The sequence below is a fragment of the Ursus americanus genome, chromosome 10 (genome assembly GCF_024610735.1).
Source record: "Ursus americanus isolate L20-20 chromosome 10, mUrsAme1.1.p, whole genome shotgun sequence".
In the NCBI taxonomy this organism is placed as follows: Eukaryota; Metazoa; Chordata; class Mammalia; order Carnivora; family Ursidae; genus Ursus; species Ursus americanus.
In genome coordinates this window covers 41756918-41769721 of record NC_142136.1, presented here as the reverse complement: position 1 = coordinate 41769721, position 12804 = coordinate 41756918, and the positions used below count along the sequence as shown (strand labels likewise).

The following is a 12804-nucleotide window of genomic DNA, read 5'->3' as shown; positions in this document are numbered from 1 at the left end:
GCAGCCATTTCTTCCCTGTTCTCTCTGTTTCTGCACAAACTCTCAGGTAGTAGTTATTTCCCCACGAGGAGTATAGCTCTTCACGTCTACTTCTTAGTACGTTCTTATGACACTGTTTTCTTCTCTTCGCACTATAGACTTGGAGTTAGAATAGCATGCCATGGTTGCTTTTCTCTGGATATTTCATGATGTCTTTAATCTTCTCCTAACCCTACCTGCAAATCGGTAAATGATCCCTTCTGTTGGTCCATCCGGGGGAATTCTGCTTTCTGCAGAAACAATGACTGATAAAGTGTATTACTAAAAAGTTTGTTTTGGTGAAAGGACTGAATTTTTTCACAAGTATCAAGGTTTCTTGTATGAAGTAGCAAATATCTTTAATGTTAGCATAAAATAATATCTGAAATTTATTGAATTCTTAAAATATAAGTAATATTATGAGCAGCATTTATTTTTTTTCAATTCTTACAACACTGTTATGAACCATTGCAAACTAAACCATCTAAGTCAATCTAGTGCTGACTCACAGTTGTCAAGTTTTGGTAAATATCAGTCCCTTGTAGTGATCGGGTATCTGGAGATAATTTCCCAACTTCACTAACATGCAGTTTGTGATAATAAAAGCAAATCTTAGACCAAATTCTGCCAACAATGCATTACACCTGTATTTTAGTAGATTTAATGAAAGGCCATTACTTTTTTTTTATTAGTTTCAGATGTAGAGTTCAGTGATTCATCAGTTGCATATAACACCAGTGCTCATTACACCATGTGCCCTCCGTAATGCCCATCACCCAGTTACCCCATCCCCGCACCTACCTCCCCTCAAGCAACCTTCTGTTTCCTATAGTTAAGAGTCTCTTATGGTTTGTCTCCCTCTCTGCTTTCATCTTCTTTTGTTTTTCCCTCCCTTCCCCTGTGATCCTCTGTTTTGTTTCTTCAATTCCACGTATGAGTGAAACCATATGATAATTGTCTTTCTCTGATTGACTTATTTCGCTTAGCATAATACCCTTCAGTTCCATCCATGTCATTGCAAAAATGACATGGTTAAGATTTCTTTTTTTTTTTTGATGACTGATATTCCATTGTGTGTGTGTGTGTGTGTGTGTGTGTGTGTGTGTGTGTATACCACAACTTCTTTATCCATTCATCTGTTGATGGACATCTGGGCTCTTTCCATAGTTTGGCTATTGTGGACATCACTACTACAAATAGAAAGGCCAACATCTTATCCAGAAGCATAAATCAGAGTGAGAGACAGTGTCCTCTGTGCACGAGGGGAAAAACCAGCACTAACAGGATTTAGAGTCTGAGCCCCACTCAGAGGTACTAGAATGTTCTGTTTTCCAGTTTCTTATAGCTCATTCATATAATAAGAGTGAGTCCTACAAAACTGAGACCCATAAAAACAAGAACCGTGAATCCCAGCCACTTTTCTTGAACCATTTATTTCACCAGTGAAAGCTTTCTAATATTTCAGGTTAATTGGCATACTCTGTGGTACAGATCAGTGATGGTATTTGATGTGCCCAGGAAACAAATCTGTTATGTTGATCCTACTAATGTATTTCAAATGTTAATTAGCCACCCCGAGGTACAGATTAAAGGTAACACAATAATATACTACAATACTTAGACGTATGTTGGATCAGTTTATTTTTTCTATCAGAAAAAAAAAACATGAAAAGTGAACTCCTAAATAGAAACAAAGCTTTTCCTATAATTAATCACTTGCAGACTATGCCCCAAGAATCACTATAGCAGACGTGGTAATAGGTTATATACAGGTCTCATAAAGCCTGTGTCTACTCTGTTGCACCCTGTACTCATTAATTAACCAACCCCTCTCTCTCTCTCTCTCTCTCCCCCTCCCCTCTCTCTCCCCCTCCCCTCTCTCTCCCCTTCCCCCTCTCCTCTTCCCCTCCCTACTCCCTTTGCTCCCTCCCTTACCCCTCCTCTCTCCCTCCCTTCCTCTCTTCCTCTCTCCTTCTTTCCCTCCCTCCCTCATCCTGGCTCTTGTTTTTGGTCTTACCTCTGCACATACATGCACACTGCCATTTCACTAAACCACTGGTTAGTTGTATATTATTTGATATTTTGCCCCTAAAGACTTAAAGTATCTCTTAATAACAAGGACATTGTCCTACATGGTCAAAATACAATTACCAAACTCAAATTTTAATGCTAATACTACTAAAGCAAAAATTACACCAGTCAAAAGTAAAGAGGGTAAGAAAAAATTATTCAAGGTTGTTGCAATAGTAGAGAGAGACCAGAACACAATCAGAATTCAACTCCACTGAAAGAAAAAAAACTGGAGTTTTTAAGAGCTGAGGGAGGCCTTCTCTGTTTGCTAATTGGCCTTACCAAAAGGAAAAGTAAACTCTCTTATCTTCATGACAGGACATAGTTTTATAGCTTGAAGCAAGACACCCACCAAAGTTAGGCGCCTGCCTACTCCCCCACAGAGACTGGGAGATAGGAGCTCTACCTTCCTTGATGATTACATTTCAAAGGGATGGCTCCAAGGTCCTTGAGAAAGACAGTCCTGGTTTGTAAAACTGACAAGAGGTTTTAAAAAGATTTACATCTCAAAGAAACAGAAAAAGAATTTGCAATTACAAGTTTTCTAAAGTAAATCCTCTAAAGAAAGGGAAGGGAGGGATCTCTTTGGTTAGAGCATCTGGATTCTCTAAGGGCCTGGAATATGAGGTAGGTCAGCGGCCTAGAGGCAGGAAGAAGCCTCTGTATAAACTTCAAACTGAGGGAAATGTAAATATCATCTTGGTTAATACAATATTCATCATTAAATAGTAATTATTTTCTGATAGGAAATCAGTATTAAAATTTCCTCAGTTGTCCTCAGAATCTCAAAGTGTCCTCTTTAACTATTTTTAAAAATGTGGGATACAAGAAACAAACATGAATTGTGATAAGTTTTCATGGGTCTTCAGTCTTCTTTAAATCTAGAAAAATTCTTCGGCTGTTATTTTTATGTGACATTGACATTTGTGAAGCGTTGTTTTACAGAAGCCCATCTATACTGAGTTGTTGTTATAAGTTAGCACATACACAGTGTACCAAGTAGGTGTTATCCTTATGCTTTTTATAAACGAAGAACCTAAAAGGGAGGTGAATTCTATTGACCCACATCATGTAGTTTCTAAGTAACTAGCAGAGCCAGGATCTAATGCAATTAATAAGATTTATCACTCCTAAGCATTGTAATAATGCATTGTAACATTTTATAAGATATTCCAAATATGAATTTTTCTTGTTCTCATCAGGAAATGTGTGGTCATAGTTTATGTTACTCATACATTACAAACATATATACATGCATATATACATATGCACATATATGCCTTTCCCTGCTAGGCTTTGTTCTCAGGTCTTGGTATACAGAGACACATACAATCACTGCCCTAAAGAAATATTGACATTGAAATATTTAACAATTGGCAATCTGAATCCAAGGCAATAGACATATAATTAGGCTAAACATAATATTCTATTGGGGCAGCTTAATCCAGAATTGAAAATCTGGAAAGATTTCTTAAAGGAGAAGCAAAATGTCATGCATTACTTTTTTCCTGATAGTTAAGCTTGCAAATACCTAACAATAAATTTGCTTACTTTTAATCAATCATTAAATAAACTAAGACCATTTTGTAGTTATATTAACAATACATTTCATCTTTCACAGTTTTTAAATCTTCACACAAGTATGAAGAATCCGTGGAAAGTTCAAGCATAAGGTCTTCCTGTTCATCATAAATGGTAAGTTAGCGTGAACTATTGACTGCTTTCCTCAATAGCGTCCTAAGTCAACTACAGAAGTGAGATAGAAGCATGGATCTGAATATTAAATATAAGCACTGAGAAATTGCAAAGTAGATCAAGGACTGTCCAGAACCTGTGTGGAATGGTGGCAGCTGGTGACAGAGCACCCCCAGACCAGCAGTGAAGACATAGTTTGGAGAAGAAACTTTAGGTTCTGTTCTTACATCTTTCCCCTAAACTCAAAACACCCATTTTTGTGTTGGCATGAAAATATCAGGGTGGAATAAAAGACTCCTGTGGAAAGAACTAACTTTTACTTGAGAGCTGATGAATTACAGTGTAATATTTCTAGTTTTTATTTTTATTTTTCTAAGTGCTTTTTGCTTTATGGTTCATACTGTTCAGAGACATGGCTGAGTATAGTCTGGAGTGCCTGGTGCTCTTAGCCTTGGGGTTCATTGCCACTCAACTTTTTTTTTTAAGTTTTTATTTTTAAGTAATCTCTACACCCAGCATGGGGCTTGAACTTACAACCCTGAGATCAAGAGCGGTGTGCTCTACTGACTGAGCCAGCCAGACGCCCCCTTTGCCACTCATCTTTGACAAAGAAAACTGGTAAAACCAGAAAACAAATAAGACCGTTAAAAAAGGCTGACAGAAGATCAAATTACAGAAACCAATTATGTTTGTCAAACCAGTAATAGCCAACTAGAAAATATAAATAACACATGAACAACAAAAACTAAGATACGTAGGAATTAACTTAAAAAGGATCTTATGAAAGAAATAAGATCTAAAAAGAGAAATAAGTGAGAAATAACTATATTAAGAGTTACACAGAAAGTAATGGAGAAGACTTGAAAATATTTCCTGTTTTATTGGTTTGGATGACTTAACATAAATTTATTAATTTTTCTAACATAAATTTATAAATTCAGTGCAATCTCAATCCAAATTCCAGCTGGAAATAAAGAACTCCATAACATTATTTTAATATTTATATGATAAACAGTCACAAACATACAAGTTAAACTCTTTTGAAATATCATTTCTTAAATAAGAACCTGAGGGTACAAACCATGAAGAATACAATTTATAGATGATTAAATGAAAATTAAGGCTTTCTATTCAATGATTGCAAGATAGAGTTAATTGACAAATGACAGAGAAGATACTTGCAATATCTAAAACCAACAAGGGCTAATATCTAGATTATATTAAAACTCCTAAAACCAACACAGAAAAGGAGGAGCCAAGAGAGAATAAGTAAAAAACAAAAACAAAACAAAAAACTAATTCATAAAATAATAAAGGCAAAATGTAAAACAAAAATATATGCTTAAACCCATTCACTAATTAATGCTATTTTAAAACAATGTTGCTCTATACTTTGCATTTCTCAGATTGGCAAAATTATTAAGTTGGATAATGCCAGTATTGTCAGGGTATGGAATATGGAAGCTTCATGCACTGCTGGCAGTGAAAAAGGCTAATGCAATCATTCTGGAAAGCCATCTGGCAGTATTTGGTCAAATTAAGCATGTGAACACTATGATCCAGGAATCTTATTTTTTGGAACATACCCAGAGAAATTCTTACGCATGTTAATAAGAGTGTATATACTATTATAGATTGTGGTAGTGAGGCATGAGAGAAAATCTAGTTGGCCATTCCAAGGGCAATTGATAAGGACAATTTAATGAAGCATGTGGTTGGACACTGTTGATATTCACAAGCAATGTGGGTAGATACTTTAAAATTCATTTCAATATAAAAACAAAAATTATGAGATCTACTACACAGTGCAACTAAAAATACACATAAACAGTGTTTAAAGAACTAATAAAGGGATCCTCATTATATTACAATTAACTAGTTGCAATGGGTACCGTGGAAATCTAGCAAATTGAGCCTGAGATAGCCAAACTTCTCTATTCCTTCTCCAACAAAAACATAACTCACTCTCTCCGTAGCATTGGAAATGTTAAGGACGGAGGCAAAACTCTATCAACAATGTGATAATAGGAGGGACTCCTGGGGCGCTAGGTGGCTGTCAGTTAAGCAACTTGATTTCTGCTTGGATCAAGATCTCAAGAGTGGTGAGATCAAGTCCTGCATAGGACTCCACACCCACTTAAGATTCTCTCCTTCCTCTCCCTTTGCCACTCCCGCCCCACTCACACTCTCATGCTCTCTCTCTCACTCTTTCTCTCTCAAAAAAAAAAAAAAAGAAAAAGAAAAAGAAAAAAGACAGAAAGAAAGAAAGAAAAGAAAAGAGAATCCCTAACTTGATACTATTGATACAAATCACGTTTGCCATTCTCTGGTACTTATGTAGCCTAGCTTTGAGTGTGGCAAAAAAATACACAGGGGTAGCCAGTATACATGTCTTAGATGATCAGTAAAAATTGGTACTATCCCCACTGCAGCAACCTCCTTCTTAGAAAGGGGGCATTAAAGTGAAAATAAAGAAAAGGAGGAAGGACTAAAAAACCAGGTGAAATTGTTTAGATGGCTATTGGAAAATGGATTAAAAATAAAAGAAAGAAAATTGGCAGCATTGCTACTAAGAACTGGTGGCATATCATCAATGGTTGAGTGGTTGAAAGCCAGCTTCAACTCTAGCCATAAGATTTGCTTCACATATTCTACCTTGGATTAATTAAAATTCCATTCTGAGAATCACAAATTAGACAAAAGAGTTGATGAGGGGCTAAATTCCCCCCCCTCCTTGTTTAATAGAAAACAGTCTGAGAACTAGTAACTGAAAGACAGGGATTTTCCAGCACAGTATCTGAGAGGACAAGGCAAGGTCTTAGACAATGGTATGTGAAAAATGTTTATGAGGAATATGCGAAATTGGAGATGACTGGATATAGGCAGTAAATGTGAAGTATCCACTGGAAATAGAGAGAAAAGGCCCAAAGACAAAATGTGGCAGTATGGATATGCTCTGGTGGAAAATTGAAGCATGTGACAGGAAAATATATTTTGTGTTATGTCACCATTACATTAAAGTATAATTGAGATTGTATTATGTGCAAAAGGAGAGGTCCAAATATACCATTTTTTTTAAAGATTTTTATTTATTTATTTGACAGAGAGAAAGACAGCCAGTGAGAGAGGGAACACAAGCAGGGGGAGTGGGAGAGGAAGAAGCAGACTCCCAGCAGAGGAGCCTGATGTGGGGCTCGATCCCAGACTGCCGGGATCACGCCCTAAGCTGAAGGCAGACACTTAACAACTAAGCCACCCAGGCACCCCCAAATGTACCATTTTTAAATTGGAGATGAGCCAAATTCACCCTTGACCTGATTAAAATTGGGCATTTGGAAACCTTTGGAATTTCTCTGGCTATCTTCTATAATAAATATTACCTGATATAGAATTCTAGAAGGACAACAAGAGATTATTCCCCCGGTTAAGAAAGAGATTGAAATGAGAGTGTTGACTTCTACTAACTTTTTAACAACTCCATCTTGTAGATACACGAGGCAGTCAGTTCATGGAGACAAACGATAAGGCTATTGGGACCAAACGAGACAATTTCCCTGAGACATTTGTCTGGAACAGATATGGTAAAGCCTATATAACAAGAAATGCAACAAGACAAGGATTATTGATACAGTATAATGATTTGACTAGCCCCTTCTTACCCATCCCTTTTTTGTAATGTAGTCAAACATTATCTGCATTTATGTGGAGCGGACTTCAGAACGCTTTCCCATTTTTCTCCCAAAGGAACATTTAATTCACTGGCATACTGTCATAAAGTAGTACATAAGCACTTAGGCTTTAGAGTCATTAGACTCAATTGATGCATTGAGTTGAAAATGTAATGATAATTCTTCCTCAGACAGGAAGGTAGGACAGTAGTACAGTAGTGACGTCACCCATGTGACAAATAAAGACTGGTTGATTTAAGCAGACAAAATTTAAGATCCAGCAGAGTCTGTGAGATATTGGAGAATTATAATGAGCTTGGAGTGTCCTCCCAATTATGAGAAATAGATTACTATTTTTTACTGACCCCCACAACAGAATAAGAATACAGAAACTAATGGGACAGTTTGTGTTCTGGTGAATCACATCTCTTATTTAGTGATAATGCTGGACCCTATGCACAAAGTCCTGAAACTTGTATATGAATGAAATCTGCATTTGAATGGGGCCTGAAAATGAATAACTATTAAAAGATTTAAAAGGATTGTGGCTTACACATTGCTTGTAGGGCCTTGTGATCCAAACGCTCAAATAATTTTAAAAGTTTCTGATGGGGCGCCTGGGTGGCACAGCGGTTAAGCATCTGCCTTCGGCTCAGGGCGTGATCCTGGCGATCCGGGATCAAGCCCCACATCAGGCTCTTCCGCTATGAGCCTGCTTCTTCCTCTCCCACTCCCCCTGCTTGTGTTCCCTCTCTCGCTGGCTGTCTCTATCTCTGTCGAATAAATAAATAAAATCTTTAAAAAAAATAATAATTTTAAAAGTTTCTGAAATTAAAGAGTAAAGAATGGAACCTTTGGTAGAAATTGAAAATTACACCTTAGTAAAGATTGAATTTTGGATTTGAAATACGCCTATCGTAGCCACTCAATAGGGTCATTTGGAAAGACAGTTGGTAGCTGTGACTGGGCATACAAAGAGGCTATTTTAACATAAAAGGACATCAGAAAACCCTGAGAACAGAAAAACCTATTATGTCATGTGAAGCATCAGAGAAATATTTGAATGAAGAGGCAGCACTTCAAGATCCAAAATCATCTGACAAATGTCCATGCCCTTTATGAAAAGCCTGCTTCAGTTATTTCAGGGTCAGTGATGAAGATCCCTAGATCTTCCTGCTTATATTGGTTCGTGGTTTGAGCCACATTTTTCCTTGTAACAAAGGAAAAAAGGCTTGTTGATTACTTACGTTAGTCCCTGTATTGGAGATCATGCTCTTGTTTAGAAATCAGTGAAAGTAAGCCCTATACTTGGTCAAGTTCCGATGAAGGAAGGTGGGAATAAATTGTAAATTTAAACCATAGGTACAACTGAGTGCCCCAGTATTGAGCAGTATAGATATACATCTTCAGGAAAGTGCTAGACTATAGATTTTTGGACTAGATACCAATGTCTTGAGATACCAACTGGCAAATGGACCTTAGATGATTGGACATTACCAGTATGGGGTACTTAGTTATGGGAATTCTTATGGAAATCTAGAGGTAGAATTAAGACCTAGTAGTTGGCACAGAAGGAGACTTTAGGTGATTAGTACCAGACACCTGTGTTGCTGAAATAGGTGACACAATGGTGGTCAAGCAATCCAAAGTAAGCTAAGCAATGAAATATTGCTATCAAATTCAGCAAACCATTATTGTATTAAAGGATTATACTTAGTATCATCAAGAAATAAAGTGCCTGAAGATGGCTTAAGAAGAATTCCTTGAGGTCAAAGAGCTGCACACAATGACGAGTGGATTATATCCAGCCTCACTGCCCAAAGGACAATTTCATAAGGCAAACCCTAATTTGAGGTGCATTTTATACTTTCAAATTACACACAATCCCTTAATTCCCATTGACAAAAATATATATGGTAGTTTAATTAGGACTAGCTCCAAGAGGCCAAGCAGGAGCATTAGGAACCAAATTCAGAATCACACCAAAATTAAAATAAGAAAGGCCTGTCATGGTGTTGAAAACAGTTTGCTAATCTTAATATGTGCATTAACGGGAGCTCTAAGACTAGTCATGACTGGTGGTCGGTATGGAAATAAAATAAAACGGTACAATGGACTGCGTTATCACGTTGATAGGACACCACACAGGTTGATAGGATACCAACAATGCTGGGAGAGGACATGGACCCTCACCAAAAGAACTAATAACTACTTTAACCTTTATGAGATCTATATTTTAAAGTAGCCAGAAATGCTAGAGATCCAGATGGTAGATTGTTCATTTATAAACATATGAATAGTATACTGAAATTACAGCAGAACATTACTCAGGAGTGTGGTCTTTAAATTTTCTATTAACTCAGGTACTATGTATATAGGACAACTTATATTTTTCATGGTTTACTTTCATTTGTGCCAGGAATGAAGGGCCAACACTATGTCCTCCCTATGGGGCTAAGTGATAAGTGTTGCTTAATGATAACTAGAAGCCTGAGTTGGAAAGAGCTTGATTTATCATATCTGAGATCTAGTTATCTCTAGGAACAGATAGAATCCAGAATTTAATGAACATTGGCTTCTAGGCACAATTCCATGCATTAGACATGTCCTTACTGTGGAGAAAGAATAGAAAATGGTACTGTATCATACATAGGTGTTAAGCTTTTAAAAATCTCTCTGCCATGTCTATAGTGTATAACAAAATCTGGTCAATTCTAATTGACTAAATGAAAATAGAAATTATGTAGAGTATGATCTCAAGTACTGGAAAATATTTGGGTAGACTATTTTGAAAACCTTAAATGTTACAATACCTATGGAAAATGGCCAGAAAAAAATAAGTATATTTGGTTTTAGAAGATGACGAGTGCACTTAAACTCTCCATCTGTACATGAAAAAAAGTTTCAAGTAATTGTGGATTACAGCAAAAAGAGAATATTCTCTTTTTGTAATCCAAATATCTATTAAGGGATATGGTCACAATTAAAAAGATTTATGTAAGGAATTTACACTCACCCGTTACTGGTGAATACAGGGTTAAGAGTATATTGATTCCTCTGTAATACATTGCTCTCTTTGTTAACAATCTATTTGCGTAGTGTGTAATCAGCTTACGAATCTCCAGTTATGTTTAATAATTTGTTGTTTCCTAAGTATGTCATGCTTGCCCTTACCTCCAGTCGTCTCTATCACTATGGTATTTCCTACAAAGACCCTGATCTTTTTGCCTCACCACGTCTTAAGCATTCTTCAAATTAACTCCTCATGCAAGCTTTTCTTATCCCTGAATTTGGGTTATGTGTGTTTTTTATTTGCTTCTCTATAACTATAATCAATTCTAGTCCAAATTCCCATTTACCTGTTCATCTTGATTTTTAGACCAGAGTGCCGCCATGAAATGCACAGACTACAGCATCAAAATCACATGGGAGGTAATTTTAAAAAATACATCCTTGAATCTCACCCTAAACTTATTAAATGAGAAACTCGAGAGCCTGGGGATTGGCTCTGGTGATTCTCATGAGCACTAATATTTGAAAAACCTGTGCTCTACTGTATGCTCTCCTAGATAGCCTACTGACTAAGCTTTCTGACATAGAGTCCAATAAGCCTATAGAACTTCAACACTACTCCTGATACCAATTAGTTGCCTACTGAATCAGACTTGTCAAACGTAAGTATTTTATAACCCCTTTAGTAGGAATAATAGTAACAACAATAATAAAGTAGCATAGGCCAAAGTTTTTATTTGAATTATTATATCATTTGCTGTGTTTTAAGCACACAAATCTAGGTATGAAGTTACTGTGATTTAAATTTTTCTATTACTGTAAATCAAAGAAAATTTTATAATTATATACAAACAGGAATGGAAAAACAAATATTAAAATTATCGGTATTCACTGGAATAAGTCTATTTTGTTAACAATAAATTACTGAATGCAAAATCTGATAAAATGGCAGTTGGACACAGCTTCTTTTGAGTTTATCATGATTAACACTGAGACTTACGGTTCTAAGTCTTACCCAATTTTTCGAATATGAAGTACCATGAAACTTTCTTTTGAATAGAACAACACAATAGCTTTTGGTCCTTCTTGGCCCGAATACTTATTTGCCAAAGTATTTTTTATTAATTTTTTTAATATATAATTTTTTTAAAGTTTTGTTTTGTTTAAGGGCAGCTGCCGTTTTACTGGAGGTCCCATGTGGGACTGGAGGGCAGGGCTGTCACCATGAGTTCTACGAAGGAATAGGGTTGGGGAATACACCTGCTGAGGAGGGTCTGGAGTCCCACATTATCGCCTCACCATCCATAGCAGGAAGGTCACCTTGGTACTCCCAACCCCCCACCACCTCCCAGGCTGGGAAAAGCAAAGCAGAGCAGAGCAGCGGAGGGGGTCTAAAACCAAATGTGCAAGATTCAGGAACCACTCAATGTCCAACCAAACCCCTGGCTGGGCTGTTCCTTTTAAGGAAGGGTTGTAGGAAGGAGTCTGCCAGGCATGGACTGGCCCATAGCTGGAGGGAGTAAAGGAGTGTAAGTGGAAACCAAAGGAGCTCTCCGGAAAGAAAGCACAGAAACAGAGGGAAGACCATGAGAGTGTAGGAGAGTTCCCAGAAGGGGGCAGGGCTGGTGAAGGGCCGGGCCGGCCACATTTGAATGGCTCTAAGCAGGCCTGAACCACTTCCGCAGACACTGCCCACTGTTCCAGTACCTGGGGTTCGCCTCCAAGGAGTTGCTCCCAGTCTTCTCACACAGGTCAGCAGGGAGCGGCAGTAAAAGGGAAGGGGGGGGGAGGGGGGGAGGGGAGGGCAGAAGGCCCTGGCAGGGAAGTGGTTTTTTCCCCCAACTCCAGTCCCAGCTGCCAGCCAGTTGGCTCTGCAAGTGTAAACTGTGCGGCATTTTGCCCACTACCACTCACAATTTGCCCAGCATAGTGGCATGCCAGATGTTGGCTCTCCCTGCCCAGTGGGGTCCACCTGCTGGCTCCAAGGTCACAGGTTCAAGGAGCACTCATAGAAGCAGACGGCCTGGATGAAGTGCTTCTGAGAGCCCCGGGGTCAACAGTCTGCAGTGAACCAAACTGAAGTTGTAGAGCAGGAACTCATCCAGGTGGGTTTCCCAGTTTGTTAGCCATGCAGCAGGCTTCCAGGGTGACCTGCCTGTCACCCTGAGTTGAGAAGATGAGCGTTTATGTAGATCAAGGCAGCTCAAGTTTTAGGGCTGAGTCCTGGTAAAAAGAAAGCTATACATGAAAAGAGCCTCAGAGATAGGTAGAGAATCCCTCTCAGGTATGCAGGTGGGTACTCATCTACCCGAGTTTAAGGAAAATATAGGAGGCTGGGAAA

The 12804-nt window shown here is 38.0% G+C and overlaps 1 long non-coding RNA gene and 1 pseudogene across 4 annotated transcripts in view; one reads left to right on the top strand and one right to left on the bottom strand.

Annotated features, from left to right (window-relative positions):
* The window catches only part of LOC148109352 (uncharacterized), a 172066-nt gene that overhangs the window by 8300 nt on the left and 150962 nt on the right, over positions 1–12804 (top strand). For all 4 annotated transcript variants that reach the window (XR_015725932.1, XR_015725931.1, XR_015725933.1 and 1 more), the window contains 2 exons: positions 3710–3783; positions 10831–10883. This is a non-coding gene — a long non-coding RNA (uncharacterized LOC148109352). The remainder of the gene's footprint in view (positions 1–3709; positions 3784–10830; positions 10884–12804) is intronic.
* LOC148109353 (sperm-egg fusion protein Juno pseudogene) lies at positions 11887–12767 on the bottom strand (annotated as a pseudogene).